Here is a 27,971-nt window from a genome sequence, read left to right as displayed (position 1 = left end):
TGTTTCCCCTGGCTGATTTGCTCACAGTCTATGAACCTCCAAACTGTGCCACCACATAGCAGGACATTATTAATGCCTCTTCTTTCTCCTGGAAAGGGAACTCATTCTCCAAATTCATGTATTTTCAGGCCAAAGTCCCTCAGTTTCAAAAATCAGAAATGAACCTCAATCAAAAAACAAAAAGTGGAGATGCAACAATCCTACCTAGTATGCAGCCCCAAGATCAGATAGCAGCCTTGAGCCCCCATTCTTGGCACATCAGTTTTGTAGTGTCAACCAGAACTCATAAGAAACACTCCAACTGTCATAACTCTTCCTCTTTTCTTTTCTTTCCCAAGGGAATTTAAGAGTTACCCCCCACCAAAAGTTCAGCTTGTAATACTTCAAAGCATTTTATCTTCCCTGCTTTACAGGGACAGAGTATGCCACATTTCCCAGTAATATAAACTAACTCCATCTAGCAAAATGAAGTATGTCTTCAGTAAAAATAGGAATTTCCCTTTGCTCTTCATTAATCATCTGAATGCTAACCAAGGAATCCAGTGGTTTGTGTAAAATGGGGTAATGATTGTGATTTGAACTCTGTTTCCATGCAGCTGGAGAACATCTCTTTTTCTCATCCAAAAAAAAAAAAAGAAAAAATCAGAAATGCCATCTCTGTTCCCCTGTTTCTTTCAGCAGTCATTCCCATTTGTGTTAGCTCTAGCTGACTTCTTCAGCAGGGTTCAAACAGCACAGCTCCAGCTAATTTCATTATTCAAAATGCACTTACAAACTCCACTTTATTCAGATGACAGGATGGGGCTGTTACAAAGTATTTATTTAGCCTTCTAACATCTATAACGCCATGGTGGCATAGGACCAGCACTGATAAATCTGTGTGACCCCAGTTGCTGGCACAAGAGTAAAAACTGTCAGGAAAGAAGTGTTGCCAGACTCTGCTGCTCTCCAACAAAGAGATCTAGTCAGCAGGGTTTTTTGTAGAAGTGTCTCTGAAGAGAAAATATCTTTCTGAAAATGACTGGAGAGAAGTAATACTAATTTTTCCATGACTTTTTAATCTACCAAATTTTCCATTTGTACTCAGCATTGTGGTTTAGATTGATTAAAAACTAGCATGTACCTGCATGGGCTACTGTGGTGCAGAACAGGGACAGGAGTCTAGATCCCCTAATATTCCCCTTTTCTCAAAAGCAGTGTTCAGGGGAGGATTCAGCATAGATTGCTCGGTCCGCCAAGATGGAATGGGCATGAAGAACCTGAGCTACAGCTCCTATGCAAGTACTTAAAAATGGTCTAAACTCAAAGCAGATATTTAAATACAATTTTTAATTTTTTTCTTGAGACAACTGCCTTTTTATAATTTTTTAACAGAATTTTTTACTCCACTGATACTTTTACAGCTAATTTTTGCATTTTTCACAACTCAGGGTTACATAGGTATGTTGAAGTATGAGGGCATTTTGTTTCTTACAGAAAAATCCAGTTTGCAGATCTGTTGGAAAGTCTCAGCTTCTTTACAGTCATTAAAGAGGATTGTATTTTACTTAGGTCACAAATTATATTCCTTCAGCAGCTGTTGAAATCAGGAGATCATCTAAGTCGCTTAAAGATATCCTCCTAAGGTAAATTTTCTGTACTGAGCAGAACTGAATAGCATTTTAATGTTGAGTATAACGTAAAATGAAAAAGAATCAATCCTACTGACTTTTTTCCCCCACAAATATGCATGTGATAGCAGCACATTTCTCCTAGTCTAGCTGTTTTCCAAAAATAAACAAACAGTTTCACACTGAATCTGCTTTGAATTTCAAAGGCAGTGATGGAAAAGAGAGGAGAGGACTAGATACCATGTGGTTTTGCGCAGAACTGGTTGAACACTCTCTAAGGAAAATAAAGTTATGTCATTAGGGATTTCTGCCCTTGAAAAAGATATACATTTCCGCCATTTCTAAATTTTGCTTATGTCCCAGACAGCTCCAAGGCTTAATATGCTCATTTTGTTGGAAAATAGGTTTTTAAACATGGTTTAGTAATGTCAATCCGTATCCTGACTGGCAAATAAAGCTATAGGAACAAAGTCACAGATTGAGATAAGGCAAGAGTTTTGAACATGAGCAGATATTCCCATTCAGCCAAATCATTTAATCCACCAGAATTCACATTTCCTCTGTCTCTGGAACAGCTGATGATGTGGCTAACTCAAAATTGTTTTCACCAACCGCATGAACACTTTGATTTGCCTTCAGAACAACTCGAGATAGTTATGTGTGAGTGTCCAAAATATACTCTCTTATTACTATTAAACCATATTCACATGAGGCAATTTCCTTGAGTCTAACTGGATACAGTCGTCATACGAGGTATTAGGAAGTACAGCTGAAAGTAATGGTGTTAATATAAACTGAAACAATCAACCAGACATCACGCCATTTAAACTTATTTTCTTTCCTGCAAGATAACAATGCCACAGGAGAATCCAAGAGTTTTTCATTGAGGTGACATTAGTGGGATGTGGGAGTTCAGATTTCAGACTTCTCATCATAACTCTGCTAGATTTATTTACATCATGGGAAAATGCAGGAGCACTAAAGGTCACCTAGTTAATTTTCCTCCTCAAGCAGTGTCAGTTATGAATTAAATCAGGCCAGATCACTCATGGGTTTATTGTGTTCAACAATGATTAAATACTGTGCATAAGCTTAAAGAAAAAGAAAAATTAATCTAATTGAAAAATCAGATTCTAAGAAACTAAAAGAAACTCAAACCCAGAAAATCATGCCAAAAATTTTAAATCATCAATTTCTATTAAAAGAGGTGTTCTTTAAGGGCTGCTGCCTCTGAAATAACTTTGTGGTAATGCCAATTGCCATTTCTTTACTGTCAGTGATGGCAGATCTTTTGCTGTCTGTGAAGACTTAAGCTACTTTTTTTCTATGCTGTCCAAGATCAGCCACAAATAAGATGCAGCTGAGTGGTGTTTCTTGGGAAAACAGCTTGAATGATGCTTACAGAATGAGAATGAAACCAGAAAATTACATCAGAAATGCAGCACTTTGGAAACTTCTGATAGTATTAATTCAGTTTCTGTAAGTCCTGATACTATTCAAATCCATACTGAGTAGGAATGGACCAGAAGCAAAACACAGATTCCTCACCAAGCTCATTTTGTAGAGCATGGGGATCTGAACTATGAACTTGCTCTGATTTGGAATTTGGGGGTTTCTAAAAGGTGCCCCCTTCCCTACTTTGGTCAGAACTGACCAAACTGATTGGCCAAATTGGCCAATCTTGCAAAGTCAACAACAACATAAATGTTTAACTTCCGGCACTGTGCTCTGGGAAGTTACCAGGCTTACTTCTGGGATATCAGAAACCTAATTCAAAACCTGAATTTCCAGTTTTAGTTCTCATTTGTCCTCAGCTTAAAGCCAAATGCCTGTTCAGCTCTAATCTATCTGAAAGCTTTAGCTCTCTTCCAAATCTTTCAGTATTCTATCCACTCCTGAAGTACAAGTTCTAGCTTCCTTGACTTGCAGCAATGATGTTGATTAAAATGTGTGTTAGACATTTGCCATTCAGTCCTTGAGGGTAAGTAGATCCTGCAGCATTCACCCTGACTTTTACAAACACAGCTTTCCTCTGTCTGCCCTAAATGCAATCCTGCAGCTTTTTGAGGCTCCAAGAAGGATGCAGCATGTGACAGGTAATGGTTTCCCCTTTGCCACTGCATGTGGGAAATATGTAAGTCTCCTTACTGAAAAAGTGTTGTGTTGTACTGTCACAGGGGATAGAAGTAAATCTCACTTCAGCCTGACGCATTTCTTTCAGTCAAGAATCTAAAAATCAGGGCTTCAGAGTGGGGCAAAAAGCATCTTTGTGCTTACTACTGATGTCTTTCACTAGCTACAGATGCACAGCTGGGCCTAAGCATCCACACCCCAGGCATTGAAGCGCCACCCTGTGTGCAGGTGCTTGCCTTGGGGACACAGTGTGCATCACCCAGCCTGGATTCTGCTGGTGAGTCTCACCAGGGAGAAGCACCCACACTGCCACTGAGCCAACAAATAAAATCTCATGCTGTCTCTTTGCCTTTTCCTCCTGAGCAGGAACACCCAGACATGGGAAGCTCAGCAGAAGGTCTCAGCACAGATGATAATATTAGCAGAGAGGGGCTCTCAAGCCATGCAGCTGGGGACTTTCTGAAGCATCAAGCACTTAATTCTGTGGTGAGAGGTGAGAAGAGCAAGTGCCATACTTTTCTCTGCTGCACATTGGTATAATAGAGGAAGGGATTTTTCTGTTAGCTCTCACTTCACTTTCTTGACAGGCTGCAGCTGTGGTAATGAGTTGATTTCAAGGTGAAGGAGGTGTCTAAGAGCTTTTGAAAGTCTCAATGAACCCTTATCTGCCTACCCTTAAAAATGAGGCCCAAGGTCATGGAGCCACCAAGCTGACAGGCTTCCTCTGGGGGTCACCTCTGAACCATACTCACCAGGCACCTTTTCTGGGGAGGTATGTGAGTGAGTGTTAGGGTGAAACCGTGGTGATCCCGGAAAAAGCTCTGTCCTACAGCAACTGCCAGCTCCTCAATTCACTTTGTGTTAGAAAACACATATTCTTCTAGCTGGGGAAAATAGTTCTGAAGTAGTGTGGTAGTAGAAATGAGTAATAAATTGTGTGCATTTGTCAAAAAGCAGAGCTTTCAGTTGCCTTGGAAACGGAACATTTTGTGGGTTGATGGTACTGTACCCAGCAGCTGAGTCCTGTGTGAGTATATCCATGGTCACAAAGGCCAGGCTCTCTTGGCTGAGAGTTTCAGTGTCTATTACAAGTTTGGTAAAATACAGCTAAATACTTCTCTGACTGAGAAACTCAGAAACCATAATGATGGGAAAAACTTTTTCATCAAAAATAAGTGCAGTTAAAGAAAGAGAACATTATTTGAAATCTTCTCTGCTTAGTCACTGATGAACTTTGTATTTTATTCTGTTGCAGAATGAAACTGTGGTCAGAATCTAGATTTGATAGTTCTGTGATCCTCCTCTAAGCAGCCAAAACACCAGCCAAACCCACTCCTTTTGTCTCTGGACAGAAACAAAAACTAAAGCAGTAATTACAGCATAACCATACCATAAGCAAGACAAAAAGTTATTAAAACAATATTTAAGAAACTAGGAAATAGTAAAGTCCTCACAGTCGGGGACTGAACCCAAAAGGCTCACAGAAAAATCACTCTTCAAGGCATTCAGACTCCTAATTTTTCCTTATAAATCCCCTTCACTTCCAGTTATCCAACAAGATGGATCTAGCCTGTGGATTAAGCATTTACTCAGAACTACTTCTCCCTCTAAGGCTGTAACACCTAAAAGCTGTCAACAACACTTGTCACCAAATATTCACTCTACTCAGAGCCACAAGTCCAACCAGTTTTAACAGTGGCCAGCAGCAGTTTGGAATATTTCTCTGAGCATAAGAGCACTTTTCCCCAGCAGCTCTACAGCTCATGGTGTCAAATAGTTTTTCCAGGCACCATGTTAAAGCCTGAAAAATACAATTTTCTTTTTCCATTTGTCTTGGTCCACTGCTCTGCCATGTTGTATTTCAGCCCAGTCTGCAGGAAGATTGTGAACCAGAAGTTTCAGTGAAATTAAGATTTGTAAGCCTGAGGAGCAAAGCATATACCTAAAGGATGTGACAGGGGAATCATTTCACAGAATATATGGATTTGGAAGGTACCCACAAGGACCACTGAATGCAACTCCTGGCCCTGCACAGCACCATCCCCAAGAGTCACACCATGTGCCTCACAGCATTGTCCAAATGCTTCTTGAGCTCTGCCAGTCTTGGGGCTGTGACCACTTCCCTGAGGAGCCTGTCCCAGTGCCCAGCCACCCTCGGGGTGAAGAACCTTTCCCTAATATCCAACCCAAGCTTTCCCTGACACAAACTTCAAGTCTTTCCCTTGAATTCTGTCACTGGACTCTCCAGACTCACCAAAGAGGAAAAAGGTCAAAACAATATTAATTTCTATTCTCCTTTTTACTAGGATATGGATGTGTCAATCCTTTGCACATTATATTTTTTGTTTTGGCAGCATGCCACTGTTCCCGAAGGAGTAGATTGGATATCTGTTCATGATGGCCACAACAGTCCTGGAATAAAGATTTCAGAGGAGATATAATGAGGATTCTCTCAGACCCAATCCAAACATACCATGACACCTTTTGCACCACATTTAGGAGAGAGAGGGGGGGACTCCTGCTTCCAGCTGCAAAGCTGGAGAACAGATGTTTCAGCTGCAGTGTGGACACAGGTGTGAGGACTTACAACTGGAAAACAATGAAGTTCAAAGGGAACATTTGTCCTAGTGAATAGAAGGTGTGGTGATTGTAGACAGCAGATTTCTGACATCCTGGAAAATTCTTGCAAATGATACTGTGTCTGTTCAGGGCTGTAAGATTACCACTAGTTTATGCCAGCTAACCTAGAAGCACCACATGATTTACTGAAAGCTGTTGCCAGGGGCAGTGCTCTGGGATGATTGCGCAGCTCTGCCAGCTCAGCCAGACCCGTCAGGTTCCTGCAGCTCCAGCTCCTCTCCTCCTGGACAGGAGTCACAGGAGTGGTCATCAGGTGCCAGGAGCTGTGTGAGAGAGGACCTGGTGACAGCTCTCATGCCTGAGAATAAGAAATCCCTGGAGCTTTTCACACCATCCTCACATCCACCAAAAACCAGTCAGACCACAGCTGGGAGGAATGGTGACTTTATTTAAGAGAAAAGGAATAGATTTCAGCTGTGTTTCATTTCTAATGCTGCCCTCCCGAGGGACTGAACTAGAAACATGAATGACAATCAAAGTCAAGTGTCTTGTGCAAGTCCCTGTAATGACAGGGAAGGGGTTGTCACCCAGCCAGAGGTGGAGCAGTGCTTGGAGATGCTCCTCACATGGCAGGAGCAGAGATGGCAGCAGTGCCCACCCAAAACCATTCACTCTGCTTTTCTAGTCCTTCTCTCACCAGCAAGCATTGCCAGAGCAAGAGAGACTCTGCCACTCACTGCCACAGACAGAGGAAGAGGATTCCCTGGGCACTTCACAGTGCTCCAAACTGAAAAAGGCACAGGAGAAAAAATCCTACAAAGTGTTTTTAAATAAATAAATTGACCAGGATCCAAAGAAAAGATAGGCTTCCTTTTTTTTTTTTTTTTTTTTTTTTTGTTTCCTCCAGGAGATCGTTTAAAAGACCCCCTGGGCCAAGTAACTAAATTTCCTTCTCCTCTAAATGCAGCATTGAAATTCATTATATAAAGCTTCAATTTTTTGCCTTCCTGTGGCTAAATCTGTATGGCATTAAATTGGTTAACAGTTCCTGTCAGAAATCTTTGCACTACAGGTGGCACAGAAATGTCAATTTTAATTCAGCATTTTACATTCAATACGAATTCTAAGCTCATGTATGGGAGAATTTTTTTCTTGTGGAAAGAATCAGCAAAACTTGCATGTGGAGGAATAGTGTCAAGATGTGTACTATGGCCCTGAAAATTCGTCTCTACTGTATATGTGTGATGTGTATGTATGAATATTACATATGTATATACATGCACATACAAAGCTTATTTCCAACATTAAGGTCATCATGTTACAGTCATTTACACTTCCAAGACTGATTTAATCCTCTTGATGCTGTTTTTGTCAAGCTTCACAATGAACTTCAGAAGCCATCAGTGCCAGCTGAACAACGTTGTTGAACCAGTTTTCAAGATGAATTCAAATATTCATGCGTGAGAGGAAAACTGAGATTCAAAGTAAGTTCCTAAATTACAAGATGACAGATATTTCTTTTCATAAATAGTCTGAACATTACTGCCAAAGAAGAAAACCAAAGGGGAACTGATGACCTCTGTTAGCATCTTGGACCTTTCTTTGATGCCACATTTGGCTGAGGATGATAACCTGAATTGCAAGGTGGATTGAGCCAAGTTTCCACTACACAGGCAGTCTTTTTCCTAAAGCCCTGCAGGTCAGAAGCCTCTTTAGTGGGTGGTTTTAGGCCAACCCAGAGCTGTAATGCAGAGCACAACACAAAATCAGACTCAACACCTGACCTCAGGAATCCAAACCTGCATGCTCCTCAGCATCTCTAGGTGCTGGTGCAACTGTGAAATGAGTCATGAGTTTTCTTTAATGCATGGAACAGGACTTTTCCCATCAATTGAAGTGGTTTACTCATGTGCATTGGCTATTTTGTCTACCAGTGCAGTCAATAACAGTAATATTGAAGCGTGCTGTGTGAAATGATGTGGTTTGAGCCTTGCCTGCCACCACAGGCTCACCTGAGCTCTGGGCTGCCAGGAGCATCTCAATCCTGCCTTTTCTATTCCTAGCATTCGATTTTCTTTTATCAACTTGTCTAAAAGAGCAAATGGTTTTGCTTCCTCTTCACACTGCTCCTTCTTATTGATGTCTCCTCTCTTGGCTCAAGGGCCTCCCATGAGGGCTGACAGAAACTCACATATACTAAGAATTGTTGCCCCAACTCTTCTGCCCCCTCAGTCTTCAAGGGTGCAGTGGGCAGGGTGTGTGGCACGAGGCTGTGTGGGTGCTGTGCCCAGTATACTCAGAGCATTGGGTGGAAGTTTTCCAGATCCATGTCTTCCTTCTTCCACTAGGCAAACAGGGAGCATCTCCAGCCCTGGTTTTAGCTCTTGTGACTGAATAACACAACCTAGTGAAGGCTATTGTCAGTTTTGCACATCTCTTCCCTTTCTCCTTCCAGCTATAAACCCAAGATGACACAGTTTGGAGTGTCTTTCATTTAAGCAATGAATTTACAAAAGCTCTTTTCTTTTTCCTGACAGCAATTCAGCCCTAGGAAAATAAAATAGTGCTAGTAAACATTGAAAATTAATTTTCAAAGATCTCTAAAAACATAATTATACAGTAGATTTTTGCAAATTTTTATTGATTGTTGCATGCTACTCTGCCATTGTCTTTACAGGGTAAAAGACTGGATTTGCAAGTGAGCTACATGTCTACAAACTTAGCATGCTCAGGTGGGAAACTTCCAGATGTGATTCTCGGGGCTGCTCCAGAAAGTCCATTTTTGAATATTCTAATCAGCTTGGAAGGCTTCATAGCATGTCAGAAATGTTAAATAATGAAGAGCTCACTTCTGCCTTGCTGAAGGCATCTCTGCCTTACAGTCTGCAGAGTGAGCCTGGCAGAGTTTATTTGAGTCATTTTGTAAATAGTATATGCATCCTGTTTTAGTTTTCAGTTTGATTGCTTCTGTATGGGTACAAAAAGTCAGGTGGACCAGGAAATTTAAAAAAAAAAATTCACACTTCCTCCTGAAATTTAAGTGAAGGCAGCATCTGATGACAACAATTACAGCTTAATATATTTGTCATGCACTCATATCTGTGAGTGCTTCAGCTTAGGGCTTGAGCATCAAACCAGCTACTCAAAATCACACAAACAAACAGACCGTGTTCATAAACATGGTTTATAATTCCATTGTGTGAAGTGATTACTACATTACACAGATGACCAGATGCTTTCATGAGTGAGCATCCCAGATGAGACAATTCCCTTCTCCACAGTGCAAACTGACAGGCCTAATTCTGAGCACAGGTTGGTTTAGATATGTATTTTTCATTGCACATCCCAATCAATGTCACTGACACCAGAATGAAGGTCTAGGTTATTTTCTTTCTAATGCTTTTAAAAGTTTTGTATAAAGTGATTGTAGAATAAGCAGGCAAGATTATGCTTTGGTAGTCATTAAAAACCTGCACCCCAGTTCTGCATCTCCAGGGAGACTGTGTATGGAGCACCAAAGTTTGTAACCAACTGTGAAACAGGATAATACAGAGTGGCCACAGGAAGAAACAGCCATCTTTCATTCTGGTATTCACCTTTTTAAAAAGAGCAGCAAGACCTAGAAGGCCTGCTTGTCAAAAGCCAAACCAGGGTGTCTGTTTTCAAACTGGCACATTTCAAAATCGAGACATTTCAGCACTAAACGAATGAACCCTGCAGCAGACTGCTACATTATTGTGTGCCTGCGGAGAAATGTTCATTCCCTGCTGGAATAAGTTGGTCTAAGTCTAGCAAAGCAGCAGACATGAAAAAAGGAAAAACCTTTTTCCCTCTGAAATTGCAGCCTGAACACCAAACAAAAACCCACTTGAAGTCAAAGCTCTGAGGAAAATGGGTTTCATGTGGACTTTAACAAAAACTCTTCCTACACACAACAAAATGAACATCACAATTTGAGCAGGAACTGTTTCTTTAAAGACTTTATCCTAAGTAAAGGCCAAGAAAGTCAGCTGGATAAACGGATGTTTTGGAGGAGAGCTGCTGCCATCATTTACACAATGCTGTGCCTAGGATGGTTGTTTAAAAGAACAGCACTAGGAAGAATCATGTAGACACATGGAAAAGCAAAAAATACAACTGCTGTGGCATTATATTTGATATTTGTTATGCTGCGCTGGGCTTTGTTTAAATACTGCCTTATTTTACAAAGCACAGCGCGCATTTTTCTACTTCACCGAGCACGTGCCACCTTTGCAGCAGCGCGGGGCTGTTTGTGCAATTCTCTGTCTGGAAGGCGTGTTTGAACGCTGTCTATCGGGCCGATGCCCGGCGGGATGAGCACCTCCGGCACCGCTCGGAGCTCACGCCGAGCATCCCTCGGGCTCCTCCCCGCGGGCACCTCCGGCCCCGCCGGGACTCGCCGCGACACCGGCGCTCCGCATCAGCATCCCTGCATCAGCATCCCTGCATCACCCCCTGCATCACCCCCGGCCCCGGCAAGAGGTTTCTCCTGGGCTCGCCCTCCGCCTCTTTTGTTAAAAATAGGTTAGAAACTGCTGTAATAGTTGATAATTGTTAAGCACAATTATTGTTAAGCACAAACTAACAAAACGGTTAGTTTGGTTGTTGTATTGTAAAAGGGGTTAAAGGAGTAGTTTTAAGCGTTAGGAAAATTGATCCACAAACACCAGAGGTTTATGTCCAAGAAGGAGACGGAGGAGTCCTTTCTGGCTTTATTCGAATAAAGGGAGAGGACGTGGGGCATTCCCCTGGGATCTCTCAAATTTTTGGGGGATGCAGCCTCTTTTTTATCCTAATTTCCTGGCTGCATTTCCCTTCTCTCTTTCCCCATTGGCTGAGGTACTTGAGAGGTAGACTCCCCAATACACCTGATCCCTAAGATTTCCCAAAGATTTCCCTCAAATGTATAACCCTCCCTTTTAATTTTAATTCTTATGTAATTTAGGGGGTTTTCTTCCCCATTGTTTCTTTCATCTCTCAATGTCTAATTTTGTTTATCATCACACCTAAAGTTTATTTGTAAAAGCAAATATCTTTTTCCATTCATCAATCAGTGGAATCCTCCCATTGTTTCTTTTATCTTCCAGAGCTAGTTATATCTACCAGCAGACCCACAGCTGGTTTGTGAAGACAAATCTGCTATTCCTCTCATAAGAAATACAGTACTCAACGTACCATAATACACCTGAGTAAAGTGCACCACTCCCCAAGCAAAATGAGCCAGCCTGGACAGAACTGTAAAGCGCCTAAAACCTTCATGCAAAAAGAAACCAATCCAAAGGGACAAAAAGTAGGATAAAAAGGGGCATCTGACCCAGGGAAGCTGTGCAGCTTCACCTGGAACATCAGGGACATCGCTGCTGAAGACCCAGAGCCAGTGCTGCAGCATCCTCGATGGGAATGCTCCTGCTCAGCCCACAGGCCCCCAGGCTTTAGGACTTTCTTTTTATTATAATAAATGCTGAAATCACTTTTAGTACCAGGAGTCTGGTCCCATTTTTTACATGTTTTTTTTTTACTTTTTAGAATCAAAGAATCATAGAATAGTTAGGGTCAGAAGGGATTTCCAAAACTTCTAGTCCAACCCCCCTGCAAGGAGCAGGATCATCTTTCACTTGATCAGGCCGCTCAGAGCCCCATCCAACCTGGCCTTGGATGTTTCCAGGGATGCAGCACCCACCACCTCTCTGGGTAGCCCTTGCCAGTATTTTGCCATCCTCACTGTAAACAAAAAGTCCTTCTGTCTTCTATCTTAGGGCTTTAGTAAGGGCTGGAGTGAGGTAATGAGCAAACCTGTATTAGTCACAGATTTTTGCCACTGCTGTGCTGACAAGGACTTGGGGGTGAAACATATTACAGGCATAAATAAACAAAGGTGGAAAACGGAGGTGGGTAGGGGCAGGTATGGCTGGTTTCCTTTCCCTCATCTCCCAGGGGTGTTCCTGGGGGTCTGTGTTGGGGGGTTGCAGAGCTGGATCATCCTCTGTGGGTGGTGGAGAACTGATCTTCCACCCCAGGAGCTGCAGTAATTCACTTATTTAAAATGTAAGGTTGTTTTTAGCATATTTTAGCAGAGTTCTCAGAAAATTTGGGTAAGGATGGGAAATTCAGCACTGGAAATAAGGAGATACATTGATTTCTTCAGAAGTGAAAGGTTCAAAACCAGAATTGAGACAGGTTCACTGGCAATTCTGGGGGCACAGAGGATTTTATTCTCCCCACACTGAAAACATATGGAGAATAAACAGGAACAGCAATGGAACAGTCTCAGGACCCAGGACATTCCTCTGGCTGCCCTGGGTGATTTGAGACCCTGATAAGGTACTCAGATGCCTTGGCATAGAGTCAAAAACATCTGTGCCTTCAATTTTAGTCCATGGAAAAAATTGCCAACTTTGTGTGAAGATTTACAAGCCAGAAGAGTTTGAGTAGAATGATAGTTAATTTGTCACAGGGTGAAAAGTAGAATTTTGGGGTTTTAGAACGGGGGTTCAAGGAGCAAGATGGAGGGATCTGGGGTTTTAGAACGGGGGTTCAAGGAGCAAGATGGAGGGATCTGGGCTTGTCCTGTCCTTCTTCTCCTTCTTCTTGTCCTCCATCTTCTGCTGGGATGGTGGAACTTTTGGATTGGTTTAGAGACAGACTGTCTAACATAGGTGATAGATTTTGGAAAATAATTGTAAATAAAGTACATGCAGTTTGTAGTATAAAAAGTTAACACCACCCAAGGGCAGGGACTGTGCCTCAACCCGACCTGCTGGACAGATGTTGGCAGGTCAGAGAAAGAATGTAATAGATAAGGAAAAACAAACAACCTTGAAAAGCAGAACCGATGAATCTCGACTTTTGCTTGGGCTGGGAAAAGAGACTTTCTAATACCTTGGGGATCATCTCAACCACAGAAACCCAAGAGAACAGCAACTGGAACAGCCCCCCTCCATAAACACACGCTGCTGAATGTACAAACCGTTAGTGGTGGTCCTGTTTTTGAAAGGGGACTTGCATTTTTAACTCTATTGGTGAAACACAATATTCTTCCTTCCCACTACAGTTCTTGATTTGCTTATACCTCTGGCCTATGTCAGCTACCTGAACCCTGATGTAAATAACATCAAATAAGTTGCCAGTCACCTATAGACACAGGATCTACAAAGGTTTATGCTTTGGCAGATCTTTATGCCTTGGGTGATTAATCACTTGAAAGCAGTGGCAGAGGCCAGTGCATGATGCCAAGCTTAAGCATCAGTCTTTATTAGACCTAGGATGGTCAGGGACATTATATAAATGTACTAAATAACCTTTCAGTCCACTGAGATGGAAATTTAACAGCACTGTTTGACTGAACACGTACATAGTGCTCTGCAATAGAGAGATGACAGTAGCATACTGGTGAAAAAGAGGAAGGCATTGACCTTAAGTGTCTGTGAGAATCTGCAGATAAGTCCATGACCTGCAGCTTCTGAAGAAAACAGTATTTCAAACACAGGGCAAAATAAGCTGAACTCTGGCATCAGCAAAACAGAGATTAAATGCTTGAAAAGACAAAAAGCCTGTGCTGGCAGTTCAAAGGGAATAAGCTGGACAATAATCAAAATTCAGCTTGGCTGAATACAAAAAAGCATTACTGGAGTCTGGTACAACCTCTGAGACAAGTTTTCCAATTCCCTTTTTTTTAACAATTAGAGGGATCCAGGAGTCATATAACAGTTGATCAGGTTTTTTTTAGGTGACGCCAACAGAGGAATGTTAACATTCACATTGTTTGCAGCTTCATTGCTAAATGAGTAGTTAATGAAGCAGTGAACTTTTGCAAATTCAAGCATCTGTGGACTACTATGCTAACTAGATAGTATTTTCCAAATTGCTTAACTGCATGAGTGACTCCAAAGCAAGCTTGTGTTAATCACCTGGAATATTTTTTTTTTCCACAGACCATGCTAGACATTCATATTAATTCAGTTGGTGGTGCTCAGTTAATGTGTCATCCCTCCTTCATGAGTAGAGCTCCTGGCCCAAACTTGTTCATGCTCTCAGTGAGACTTATGTAACTACAGATAAAAGCCCTTCCTCACCAAAGTCACCATGGACAAAAATAAAGTTGTGCACCAACAGCACAAAGTGATAAATACTAACAAGTTAAAGGAGACAGCTCAGAAGAAGAATAGTGTTAAAAAGGGGAAGAAGACAAAAGTAATCAAATAGATGCACATGGAAACCAGATTGAATCAGTGAAGCAAAGGATGTCTCCACAGTTATGGACCTCAGGGCATTTGTTTAGATGAGAGCATAAATCACCCAAGGCCCCCACCAACACCCTTAGGCTGAGATGTTTGTGGTCCATTTCACAATGCAGTCCAGTTACCCTGTTGAAATAAGCCAAATAGACAGAAATATTCCTGATCTATTAAGGGAATTTGCAATTCTGGAGATCTTCCCTTCAAGCAGTCATGTCTTGCTCCCTCATTCACACTGGCTGGTTTCTTTCTCTGGACAGCAGAGGTAGAAAAGCAGTGTTTCTGGGCATGATTTTAGTGATTATGGTATTCTGTTATTGTAACTACTGAAATGTAGTTTCAAATGCTCTTCAGCTTCATGTGATTAGCAATAGCTGTTCAAAGAGCACAGGCTGGCATATTAAGGTGATCCACGACAAGAAGAAGAAAAGAAATTTCCACAAGGAACAGTGAGAACTGAACTCTCTAGATGGTCACCAAAGCTACAACTATATGAAAGCTTCACCTAAGGGAGCACAGAGAGAAATAAAATGGAGATATATTCAGGTCATGCTTAGCTGATGAAGGAAGCCTTGCTTTGTAACTTGATGAAAAGGTCAGTATCAGATCTGAGTTATGTACTCTGTTACCTCTCATGGCAAGTACAGGTAGTTTCCACTAGAATACATACTCTGCCCTCTCCAACATTCCCCATAATGGGAAAAGCCTTACTAGCCTCTGAAAAGAAACAGATTTTTAATAGTATTTATAACTACATCTATGGGCTATTTATAACTCAAGTGTAGACTTCTGCTTTTCACTTCTAGCCACAGATGTGACACTGCTGAGTGCCATTGCATGAGAAATTGGTTGGGGAAACGGATTATTAGAGACTGAGCACTTTGTGAGGATTTAATGAAAGCACAGATAATGAATAAATATCACTTAGGGGCTGTCTCATTTCTTTACACTGTGTCAGTTACACCAAGAACTGGTCAAGGAAATGTGTTAGCCCACATTCCTTCCCACTGGATTGGTGGATGGGAGTGGAAAGGAAGAGAGAGACCACTACTGAATGAAGGAAAAATACAGCACAGTATCTTGTTTTCTTTTTAAAATTGCCACATACCAAAAAGAACAGCAGACTCCAGTTCCAGATAAACATTTTTTAGGTCAGCCTTCAAGGTTTTTCTCAGGCAAAAGAAAAATCGATGCTTCAGTTTTGTCGTTCTCTTGTTACCGTTGCTTTTAGAGGCAGATCAATTTCAAATGAAAACAGTGCTCTCTTGAAATGAAAATGAGAAACTTTTTATCTAGAATATGCCAAGATATATAGGCTGATATTTTTCATTATTAAAATGTCTCAATTAATGCTTCTGCTCTTTGGTATCTTCCCCCATTTTTCTCATTTTTTAACTAAAATTATTGACTCAGGTTGAGAAAAAAATGGTGCTTATGATATGTCTATATGTGCACTTCTTTTTGCCAGGACAAAAGCAGTACATGACAGAGCCTGAGGGCCAGAAGAGCCCACAGCCAGCTGCTGAAGCCAACCCAGCCAATGGGAGCTGCCTACCAGCTGAAATCTGTGCACAAGAAGCCACTGTGACCCCCAGGCTTGGTGAGAAACAAGGCAGTGAGTGGGGGCAACACAACACATCTGCTTTTGAACCCTCTTTCTCTTTGCAAAGCTATCAGTAAGTGGAAGGAAGGAACACAAAAATACCTACCTTTGGCTACAGAGCTGCTAAAATAACTTTGCTTTGGCTAATAAGTTGTTAAGGAAAGAACTAACAGAAATATTAAAACTACTTTCTTTTGCCTAACCCTCCACAATACCTGCAGTAAGATTTCCTCTCAGTGTCAGATCATTAGTGCCCCTTCTCCCTGTGTGCTGAGAAGCCCACAGTAGCATGTGCAGGTCAAATCACCTGCCTTGGATCACATCACCTGGCCTTTTTTTCAACCAATGGAATTATTGTCTACCTCCCAACTCCTACAGGATGAGGAGCTTCCTAGACTGTCTTATGGAGGCAACAAACCAAAAACCCTGGTGAGAAGGGGGAGGAGGCTTGCCAAGGCAGACTTCTGCTACTTCTGCAAGCAACCTAAGGAATTGTTCTTTGTTAACTCACATGTGCTAAGCTCCTCAAGCTCCTTTCCCACTCTCCTCACTGTCTAAACTCAACGTCTCAAACCTTTTCTGAAGGGTTGACTTTGGTAGGAATGACTCAATTTTGCAGCAATAAGTCATGAATAAATCTCCACATTGCTTCATGGACCATGCACCACTCTTGTGAATCTCTGCAACTTTATTTCTTCACTTTAAAAAAAGAAGGTTCAAATCATAGACTTGCACACCAACTGAGCACCGAAGCAGCCTTTAATTCTGACATTCACTTAATGCTGACAAATTAGTTCAGCTCTTGCAATTTACATGAGGTCTTATCAGAATATAGTCCAATATTCAATTAGGAACATTTTTGGGGAGAGGAGGCATCATGCAGATCCTTGAACACTGTGATCAATATATTAAAGAACAGGGAGCCTTTGAAGCAGAGCTGCTCTAATTAATCTACTTTATTTTGCATTTTGCTTGTCTCAGAAAAATATTCTTTCACTTCAGTCTGCTCCCAGTATTGATAACTGATCCTGCCCCAGCATGGATGGACTGGATGAGAAACTCTCCCAGGAGATACTCAACTGAGATTCTGAGATATTCTACTGAACGAGATAACCTTGAGCAGCAACCTGCAAACAAAACCAAAACATATTGTCTCCTTGCAAATGCGTCCTGGTCATTCTGCATTTACAGGCATGAGCAATCTTGTCTGCTTTCTCTAAAGCAGTTAGTGATGTTGTACCAGCCAGGCCTTGGTCTGCTGCAGCATGTCAGACTGGGAATCCATTACAACACAACCACTAAATATATGCTAGCAGCAGATGTGCTCAGTGGCTTGAGAAAAATAGATGTTGTATTTAATTATGTGACATAGTAAAACAAAGCAGAAACAAAATCACATGTGCAGTTAATGAAAGGCAGGAAACTTAGATTATTAGATTAATTTATTAATTATTTTAGATTTATTTATTAATTATTAGATTTAAGAACATAATACTAAGAAAGTGTTTTGTTCAGATGAGACAATTTGCTGAATTTAAGTCACTGCTAAACCAGAAAAGTCTGTCTGGATCCTACACTTCTTAATACCTAGAATCAGAGTGTAGAACATTAGGGTCAGAGTATCTGAGGTCAGACTCAAATACCTCCAGAGAGGAGTATAAATAAATGGTTTAAACTTGCAGCCATCTGTGGTGAGGGTTATCATCCCTTGAATCTAAAGAGAGAGCAATTACCAGTCAGCCTCAGCAATTATGAGATGTGCAGAATGATGTTTCTTCACCACTGCAGGCTTCAGATACCATTACACATACCTGCATGACACTACAATTATGGCATCCCCAAATTGTGTCCTATGCTGCACTGGCAGCCCTCAAACTCTTCCTGCGCAGCCTGAGAAGGACAGCAATGTATGAGGGATTGCAGGAAGGGAGCACACACAGCCCCAGCACTTTTCCAAAGAAAGCTCACAAGTTCACATCCCCCTCTCTCTCTCCACTCGTGAGAGAGGGCAGGGGCTGGGCACACCAGCAAAGCACAGGTCACAATTGTGAGGACAAGAAATGGTGGCCTGTACACAAATAATGGGTTGTCACTGCTTTCTGCATGAAAATCCCAAGGGCTGCTTCTCCAGGGCATCAGTTCAGGCAAGACACTGCAGTGTGGGCTAAGCGAAATGGGTGCATCTGCATTTCTGCCTCACCATCAGCACAGGTGGCAGAGGGTTCATCCTGCTTGAAACTTCACAGGGATATACTGTGCTTAGCATGGGATAAATAAATAAAATGGTACTCCCCATCCATCTGCCTCACTGTTTTCCCCACCTTTCCCTGATTTTCCCTGGCCTGCACATTTGAGAGCTGTGCAACTGGATACAAAGCTAAGGGGTAAAAATGATTGCTGGATACAACTTTGAGCTTAGAGCATGACCAGTTTTGTCCTTTATGATAAGACTGAGTGATTTGAGAGATAGTCAGACTGTGATTATGCCATTATTTGGAAGACTCTGGTGCAGCCTCAAAAATGCAAAGTGTAAATCTTTGATTGTACAGGCAAACTTGCCTTTGGCACTACATATAAGTGCTTTACCTTGCAGATCTACCACTCATTCAGTGGAGGTCTTGATGAAATACTATTTAATATGAAAAATTATTGGTACCTGAGGACAGATAGATCAACAAATATTACTGAGGAAAAGTAAAAAAAAAAAAGAGCTCTTAGTAAGAATAATACTCTAAGCCCACTGCCCTTCACCTGTCTGGGGTTTAGGGCAACATTGCATTTACTGTATTTGCAGCCCAGTACCCAATTGCAGGATTTTGCTAGTAATTGACAATTGCCAATACAATAAAAAAAAAAAATCTGTAAGGTTTATGGAGATTGTAAGGCTTAAAAAAAAACAAACAGAAGCCATCTTCAGCTGAAGGAAAGATCTCAGGACAACAGAGTAAGACACAGTTAGAGTGAAATTTCAGCTAGCTCTCATTGTAATTTGCAAACATAAACTGAAGTGGTTACTGTATATTCTATGGTAATAATTTACTTTTAGAGATATCTAGCACTAAGCAAGTGGCCAGGAGCACTGTAATGTATTGATAATGAATTATCTTTGAGCAGCACTTTGCATCTAGATTTTGCCAGTGCACTTTCTAGATTAAATACCTGGCTCTTGAAACTCCACTGCAGCTAGAGTGATTTCAGAGAATCCACACTTCTACACTTGAGTGAAGGATGCAATAATATTTTTCTTTTCATGCACGTTGACATTCAGCCACTGGTAAACAGCTGTCTGTTAGCTAACAGCACTGCTTCATGTGACCTCAGATGATAATGGTATGAATGAAACCTGCAGGGAAATGAGACAGACCCAAATCATAAACTGAGAGTTTGCATCTGAATAAATCTGCCGGGGCCCAATTAGCAGCACTATTATTGATTCACATGCTGGAACGCATAAGACAATTATTCAGCTCTTGATTTTCCCCTATAAATCTGTCCAAGAACAGGCATTTTTATATACAGACTTGCTGTGTCCTTTTGATACCTAACCACTACCATTCTCATCACCAAACACTTCATGGTGGCAGTGAGATTCCCCCCATGTAGTTCCTTTGCATATCAAAGTCCTTATATTCATTTCACATGTGGCAGAAATCCCACAAGAATTCAGGTAAAAGTAAAAATAAAAGTGACTCAGAACCTTGTGATTAACCTTCAAGCAATTTATCTAGGATTGATCAGCCAGCTCAAGTCAAATATTAATTACTCACATCTGTTCCTGAGGTAGGTGGGCCTGCCAGAGCCCTCCAGCACGTGGATCCAGAAGGCAACTTTCCCATGTCCATGGGTGCTTGGCTCCAGTGTTTTGCCTGGGGTTTTGCCATCTCTCCTTTCTCTGACAGAAAGCTGTGCTATTATAAATAAAAAACTCCATCTGCTGCACGGGAAAGCAAATTGCAGCTAAAGTGCATGTACTTCTCTTGCCTGTGCTCAGGGAAGGGACTGCCATTCACTGTCACTGGGCTGTACTGATCCAGACTGGCTATTTCTGGGTCTTGGACTCCTCTCCTCTAATGTGTAGTAACAACAGAAGAAAAAGAGTTAGTTCTGACATGGGCAGGGTGGAGTTCTTTCCACAAGAGTAACCCATTGGGATCACCCCAGAGCTGTGTGGCCAGGCATAGGAGGGAGGGGAGGGACTGCCATGGATCTCAGGAAGCTCTGGATCAGGTCTGAGTGCTCTGCACCACTTTTCTGTGCCCCTGTTTTCAACAGTGCTTGGCACAGCTCTAGAGCTCCCACAGACCCACCTGTGGCTCATAGCCTGCAGCAGGCTCCTGCAAAGCCTCAAACAGAGGAAGGGCAATCCCTGCAGGAAGGCATGGGGCTCCTTGCTGGGACCCAGGACATTCCTCTGGCTGCCCTGGGTGATGTGAGACTCTGGCAAGGGGCTCAGAGACCTTTGCACAGAGTCAAAAACACCTGTGCCTTCAATTTTAGTCCATGGAAAAAATTACTAACTTTGTGTGAAGATTTACAAGCCACAAGAGTTTGAGTAGAATGATAGTTAACTTGTCATGGGGTGAAAAAGTAGAATTTTGGGGGTTTAGAATGGGGGTTCAAGAAGCAAGATGGAGGAATCTGGGCATGTCCTGTCCTTCTTCTCCTTCTTCTTGTCCTCCATCTTCTGCTGGGATGGTGGCACTTTTGGTTTGGTTTAGAGACAGACTGTCTAACATAGGTGATAGGTATTTGAAAATTATTGTAAATAAAGTACACGTAGTTCATAGTATAAAAAATTAACACCACCCCAAGGTGCCACAACCCAACCTGCTGGGCAGATCTCAGCCAGATCAGAGAAAGAATGTAATAGATAAGAAAAAATAAGCAACCTTGAAAAGCAGAACCGACGAATCTCGACTTTTTTTCCTTCGCAGGGCTGGGAAAGAAAAGACTTTCTAGACTTTCTTGAGAGTCATCTCAACCACAGAAACCTGAGAGGTCCTGAACAGTGGCTGGAGCACAGCAGAAAGTCATTAGGATGTTTAAGAGATGAGATGACAAAAGCTTAGAGATTTGCACTTCAAATAGCCAGTTCCCTGGTGCAACACACATCTCATGCCATGACAGCATCTCATAGCAACTCCTCATTAATTTGTCTAAATATTATTCCTGTAATGGACTCCAAGCCCCTCTGACTCCTCTCATTTGTACACACCCACCCAGAGCCCTTCCTGCAGAGGCAGGTGTGATGGTGCTGGCAGCTGGCAAGGCAGATGACAAGGAGCAAGGTGGCTGTGACCACACAACAGAGCAGGACAGCCTGCTGCTTGCCCCAGGCAGCCAGGGGTGTCTGGCACAGGGGGCCGAGGAACCAGGAGGAGGTGATAAATTAGGAGTCTTTGGGATGTCAGAAGCATGCTGGGGCATCAGGAACAAAACCTTGATGTTGCAGGCATCATATTCCCTCAATAAATCCGTTAATAAAAAAGAACACACTATAAATTTTGATAGTAAAATACAGAACTACAGAATGACACCACAGTAGCAATTCCAGACAAAACTAAAGAAATCTGTAATGCTAGTTGAGATCAACTGAGAAAAAGACCTTAACACATGATGAAGAGGGAACCTGAATCTCACATGTTAATCTTTTGCTCTGGGGTTTCAGAAACCTACCTGACATTTGGAACATGCAAAACTTAAGAGATTTCAAAACCAGCAAAATACAATCAATGAACTTTATCCAGTTGTCAAAATGTCAAAGTTGTTTTCTAATGAATTCCCCACACTTTAGCATTTGCCTCGACATTCCACTGGTTTAATATCTATTCCTGATACTTTCCTTCTGGTACACATTAGGGAGGGCACCAGGATAACTGTACTTGCATCACCAGGTTTGGAATGTTGTGATCCCAAATTAAAAAGCATCAATTGAGTTCATAACGGCTGTTCTCATATTTTACATATGTCTGAATGCCCTCATTTGATGGCAGTGTGCATAGCCTGCAATCTGATCAAACTCATGGCAAAGGGTCACTGTGTGACATCTTCAGAGCCATCAGGGCAACCCACCAGGCTACTGTGAACTCACTACTTTTCAAAAGTCAACCTGAATATCCAGCTGCAAGACTGTGACACACACCCATCAAGCCCTCTCTATTTTCCTGGGAAAGTAGTTTGCCCAAGTGCCATTCACACTTTATGGCTTTTTGTTGGTCGCTGTTCTAGAATTCATTGTCAGGAGACAGCACTTGAGAATGCAGAGTTTCCAAAGATTTATAGAGCAACCTGGGAAAAAAAGCCCACAGAACTAACTAATAAAAGCATTTAAAATAGATTCCAGAAAAAAAAATACTGCCCTGCTATAATAATAATAATACTATCTCCAAACTATTTTTATGCACAGGATCCACCCTTGCCAATTAGACTGTGTTAGATAATCTGGAGAAAATTGTTTTGTGATCATTTAAGATTAATGTCTTTTACAGAGCTATGCTTTTATGTCTGCTCTTATGTCAAGCTGTCAGATAAAGTGCTAAAGTAGAAATAAAACAAGTACCAGATTTCCTTTTTTGTCTGGCTTTAAAAAAAGTATACCAAGTGCCCCAAATAAATGCTCATTATGTTACTTTTTTAAAATAAGATTAGTTAGAAAATAGTGTAGCACATAAAAAATTCCTCTGTTATCTTAGGTTAGTTGACAGGCCCTGAGAGAGAGACTATAGACATTCCTTTTATCTGATGGAATAAAATCTTTCTTCCTGGACTGAAATGGCAGCTTTATTCATTAGTATTATTATATTTTTTCTTGTTTTTTCTTTTCTGTAGAAAAATGCTGCTGGATGAAGGAGCAGACTATCTTTGGAAGGACATTATTAACCTAGACTTTGGGAAGCTGCAGTTTGCTACTCCCTGGATGTTGGGAAAATCACTGAAATCCACACTTGCACTGAAATAAATTCCCTGAAGGAGCTGGGACATTATTTCTCCATGCCACTGCTCACAATCTGGAAAATAAGGGTCAAGTGTTTTGTAACTTTAGAGGAGACATGAAAGAATGACACTGCTTGACTCACTGGTAGTCTGGGTACAGATATCCACTAGCAAATGATAAAAAAGCATTCATCTCTGAATTTCATCTCTTCAGCCGAACAGAACTGTCACCTGTAATAAGTAGAACATTTACCACCTTGTACTGAAAAATATTCTAGCACATGTATAATGAGACATAAGGAGACAGAAACCTGTGCTTGGAGGGTTAACCTCTCTAGGATGAGCAGAGGTTGGTGCCTTTGTGATCCATGGGATTTGGAGCCACAGAGCGCCTTCCTGTTTGGGGCTTGTGCAGCCATCAGGGCAGTGAGTGTCCTGATCAGTGACAGGTGCTCACAGGCTCTGCAGTGCCACAAACAACACTGACAAAGAACAGGCTCAGAAACAATTTGAACAACCACTAATCTTCCTTAGGTTCAGAGAGATCAGAGATTTAGGGATGTGCACACAATATATTGCAGGGTTCTGATTTCTTTTCAAATTGCCAGGCTGGGGAATGTCAGTCCCTGAGCCTTTAAAGGTATGATCAAAATAAGCACACACAGAGCAGAGGAATGCACTACATTTGTTAAGTGGGGTATCATGATGTTTCCAGGAAGACATTCTGTCAGTTGTGGAAGCTTCCTGAACACTGGTAGTGTAATTTAATTAGAAATATTACCAGAAAAAAATACTTAAAATTGGGACCAAAACTATTAACTGAACTTTTGAAAATTAATGCTATCTACAAGCCAAACAGCACAGATTCGTCCATTGCCCAGCAAGGCTGATTAATAAACCAAGGCATCAAAAGTTATGTAATATTGTAGCAAATGTCACTTCTGACTTCTATGTTGAGAAACTGTGGATAAAGAGTTTTCTTTGGCAAGGCAAATCAATGCCTACTTTCAACTACAGCCCACCTGAGTCCTCAGTGATAAACACTGGCACCTTCTTACTTTGGTTTCTGCGCTAGCGATGAGCAATATCCCACAATGTGTGGTTCTCACTACCAACACCTTCCCACCAAGGGCAAGACCATGGCAGATTCACCCAACAGTTATTCCTTGCACCATCTTCATATCTTTTTCAACAGCTTTTGATCAAAACAGCCTGGAAAATCTGGATACAGTGCAAGTTGTCAATGCACACATAGCTTGAACAGTAACCATGGCATTGCTCTGCCACCACTGTGCTTTTCAGCATCCAGCCTGGGCAAAACACATGTGAAATCTCCAGATGTGGAACACAGTGCTCTGATGAGCTTCTTGACAAAAACTGCCAAATTAACGCTCTGTTAATGATTTAATCTGGCACTTTCACACTGAACTGAAATTGCATAGCTTATGAGGAGAACTAGATCAAGACTAATGTCTCAATTTTCTTATTTAGGAAAGCATTCCAACGTTTTTTTAGATGATAGGCTGAAAATTTACTTCTTTTTTCCATGTGAGGAGAGGCTGAAAGAGATGGGACTCCTCAGCTGACAGAAGACTTAGAGGCATCTGATTAATGTACATTGATTAGAAGCACCTGATGGGAACAAATGATGGTGGGGAAGCCAGACTGTTCCACTGGCCACTGATGGGACAAGAGGTAACAGACACAAATTAGTACAGATGATATTCCAACTGCACACAAGAGAACAATTTTTTACCATAAGGACTGTCAAAATCTGGCATAGGCTAGCCAAGGAAGTTGTTGAGTCTCCATCCTTGGAAGTATCCAAAACCTGATTGGACATGGTCGTGGGCAACCTTCTATTAGGTGACTCTGTTCAAACTGAGTGGAACTAGAGGGCTGGTATCAACACAGGCTGAGGATGGACAGGTCAAGAGAAGCCCTGCTGAGAAGGATTGGGGGTGCTGGTGGATGAGAGGCTGGACATGACCCAGCAATGTGCATTTGCACCCCAGAAAGCCAAACGTGTCCTGGGCTGCATCCAAAGCAGGCTGGCCAGCAGGGACAGGGAGGGGGTTCTGCTCCTCTGCCCCTCTGCTTTGCTCTAATGAGACCCCACCTGGAACATTGCATCCAGCTCTGGGGTCCCCAGCACAAGAAGGGAGTAAGGACACGGACCTGTTGGAGCAAGTCTGGAGGAAGACACTAAGATAATTAGAGAGATGGAGTACCTCTCCTATGAGGAAAGGCTGAGATTTTTCAGCCTGGAAAATAGAATCATTCAGGCTGACCTAATTGTGACCTTTCAGTACCTGAAAGGAGCCTTGAAGAAATACAGAAAAGGACTTTTAACAAGGGCATGTAAAGAGAGGACAAGGGATTTGGTTTTCAACAGAAAAAAAAAAAGTAGGTTTAGATCACGCATTAGGTAAAAATTCTTTATTCTGAGGGTGGTGAGGCATTACAACAGTCCTCCCAAAGAAATGGTGGATGCCTGTTCCCTGGAAGCATTCAAGGCCGGGCTGGATGGTGCTCTGAGCAACCTGCTCTAGTTGACAGTGATCCCACCCACAGCAAGCGGTTTGAAAATGGATCATCTTGAAGGTTCCTCCCAAACCAAGCCATTCTATGGTTCTGTGATGAACTTCAAATGTCCCTATTGACCCTAATCATTCTGTGTCTCTTTGCTTTTGTTTTACTCATAAAGCATTGCATCTCAGACATTATGTACACTATGAAGGTTTCTGAGATAATGGATTATCCCAAACTGCTCCAGTAGGATTCATCACAACCAAAACCTATGTATTTCAGAGTATCTTATGGCAGCCACAGCCAGTCATCAGAAAACTTCTGAAATATAAAAAAGAAATACAGTGCCATTCTGGACACAAGGTACAAATGGTTGGTCATGGAAATTGGCTTCTCTTGTAGGTGTTGATGGAAGTATTTTAAATCTGTCTAGGGTTATAGCATTTGGTGTTGGAAATCTAATTCTCTCTGGACTCTCACATTTAGCATATCAGAAATTACTTTGCTTCTCAGACCCAGAAAGAGTTGCGGTTATCCATTAAAAATCAGATAATTTTCTGCAAGAAGATACAATAGACCACTGAATGGTGAGGAACATGACTAGGCTAGAGGTATTATGATGGGTCATGCTTCATATGTGATTCATGATAAAACCTAAAAATTGAGACCAAGAGAATGAAAATATGGATTTTCCTGACACCCTATTTCATCCTTCATTGCTGAAAATAACTCCATGTTTTCAGTCAAAATTAGTGAAGAGGGCTGAATCCTTTCCTTAGTGGGGAAACTAAGTAATATATCTAAGGATTTGGGGCTCTGTTGCTGCAAATACTTCAACTGGTAATTAGTTTTCTTCTAATAGTTTCATTACCCCTGGTCGTACTAATTATTTGCATGACTGGAAACATAAGTCAAGTTCCAGTCTATTAGTAAGGTGACCCTGAAGACACAGACTCACCAAATAGGGATGGGGAGCAAGATGGAATTTAGTTAATGTGATTTGAATCTTCATTTTATAATTAAATAAAATGAATCGTGAATAAATCTTCATTATATAGTTCACATTAAAATGTGAAATTACAACCAATAAATGTTGTTCATTTGAAAATTTATGTCTTACCAAGCCTGATTATAAGGTAAGGCTAAGTTCACATCTTAATGTTCTCTTCATCACATCTCAAATCCACAGGTATCCCTTTTTACTTTTTTAAAAAACCAACACATTATAGCCTTGGCTAACTTCAAAATAATATGTAGAGTTACAGCCACCAATTCTTTGACCCAGAACTGCAGCCTGGGAACAGAATATACACATTTTATGAGGAAAATTAAATGAAAACAGGCTAAATTTAAAAAATAAAAAAAAACCAGAAACAGTATTTTTTCACTTTTACTATTTCAGTTGTATCATCTGCATAAAAGATTTGCAAATGATAAGAGAAATGCGGCATCTGGCTGTGAACTAAAGTGTTTTTAGTAGATCTCAGAAACATATCTGTTGCAAAGGAAGACCCTCAGCTCTCTTATCCAACACTGAATAATTAGCCTCAGTAGTAAAAAACTAATTCCAAATGAATAAGCTTTTGATAGGAAATGATCAAATTTCGGTGAAAATCTGATCATGGGAAAATTGCTCATGGAAAAAAATGGCTCGACACCTGATGCATCCTTAAAAACAAGGTCTCCTTGGTATTATCTCATTTAATAGAGATATTGCAAGCAATAAAATACCCACATATTACTCATACTAAGCAGCTTTCATCTGATTAAAATGCATTAAAATTGAAATTTAAGTTTATATAGAGTTAGAACTTTATTCCATGGTGGTTGTTTTTTGTTGTTGGGTTTTTTTAATATTGCAATCTGGTTTTGTACTTCAAATTCATATTTAAATTTATGCTAGACAATAAATTACAGACCCAGGAAAAACTGAAAGCTAGTAATTATTTTGCTTTGTTTTGCATGAAACATCTGTCTTTTTAATATTTTCCCCACTGTGCAATATATTTCTTCTCCTGTCTTAATCATAGGTAGTTAATGCTGGGACCTTTTCTATGCAGACAACCAGTGGAGGTCTCATCATTTTGCAATATATAGCAGCCACCATTGCTTTTAATGGGCAAGAGTTAGGGTTAAGCACTTTTGCAGCTCTGGTCATTTCCTTTAGTTACCTAATTGCCAAAATGACTCTTTGCAAAGGCCTGCCCTTCTCAGAGTGAGAGGAAAAGGAAATATTGATGAAAAGTTCGGAGTATTGATGGGATGCATGAAGGTAATTGGAATGGAAATGCCTTCTAATTAAATATCTGGTTTAGGATTTGAAAATGT

This window comes from Zonotrichia leucophrys, chromosome 2 (genome assembly GCF_028769735.1).
Source record: "Zonotrichia leucophrys gambelii isolate GWCS_2022_RI chromosome 2, RI_Zleu_2.0, whole genome shotgun sequence".
Taxonomy (NCBI): domain Eukaryota; kingdom Metazoa; phylum Chordata; class Aves; order Passeriformes; family Passerellidae; genus Zonotrichia; species Zonotrichia leucophrys.
This window is presented reverse-complemented; position numbering follows the sequence as displayed.